This window comes from Austrofundulus limnaeus, unplaced genomic scaffold, assembly GCF_001266775.1.
Source record: "Austrofundulus limnaeus strain Quisiro unplaced genomic scaffold, Austrofundulus_limnaeus-1.0 Scaffold27, whole genome shotgun sequence".
Lineage (NCBI taxonomy): Eukaryota > Metazoa > Chordata > Actinopteri > Cyprinodontiformes > Rivulidae > Austrofundulus > Austrofundulus limnaeus.
Genome location: NW_013952429.1, coordinates 1,114,642 through 1,115,749, shown reverse-complemented (window position 1 = coordinate 1,115,749; position 1,108 = coordinate 1,114,642).

Here is a 1,108-nt window from a genome sequence, read left to right as displayed (position 1 = left end):
ACACACACACACACACACACACACACACACACATACACACACACACACACACACACACACACATACACATACACATGCACACAACCCAAGCAGATGTCTGGCAAACATTAATGGTAAAAAGGACATCAACTATTGAATTACATGTACTACTGTCTTCTTTTGGGCTACCCCATTACTCCTGTTATTAATAATAAATAGCTGTAGTGAAAGGTGGTGCAAGTACGTTGATAATTACCTGTTGAACAAAAACATTAAGACTAACGAGAGAGGAATAAACAAGCGCAGCAGAGAAGATAGGATCTTTTAATTATTTATTGTTTTTCTTTTCTAATTATAGTGTGATACTTATTATTTGACCACCATATACCATTATATGACTCTTTTGTTTGATATATCTTAAAATTTATTCAGTTGATGTTGTAATTAGTCCGTTGTGCTCTCTCCCTTGATTAAAAACATGATTCCACAAGAGAATCAGTTCTGCCACAGTCAAAGGGTTTCATTTTTATTAGAAACGCCTCTGAAGTCATTAATGACGGGTTAACAGCGACAGCCGATCTGGTTGTAGCTTCAATTTATTGTGCTTTTAATGTTGCTTTTGTTGTCCTTTAAACGATGAACAGGGTTTTTTACTGTTATTTTTTCCTGATTTATTTTGCTTGTTTATAGGGAATAGTTAGAATTTTACTGTGAAACATGACAAGACAGATAATATTCTGTTGAATAACTAATAGGGACTGGTCTTAGTGTCACATAACTATCGCAGCACCATTGCACGACGTCCTCACAGTTTTCCACCAGCCGTTCAACGTGTTAGAAATGTGCAGTTTTGTTGCAATGCATTTAGAAAACGGTTATTAATTCATTTTGATCTTGAAGCCTGAATGACCATAGGTTACTTTGCATATTTAAACACGGATTTATATATTTTCATGTTCAATGCTGCTGATCAACAATTAAATTGCAAAGATGCTAGCTTAACGCTAAAAACACCATTAAAAAGCTAATGAGTTGTTGTGTTTATTACTGGAAGTTTTAACACAAATTAAATGTTTTAAACTCATTACTAGACATTCATATTGTAGCATTTATTTACATATATATATAT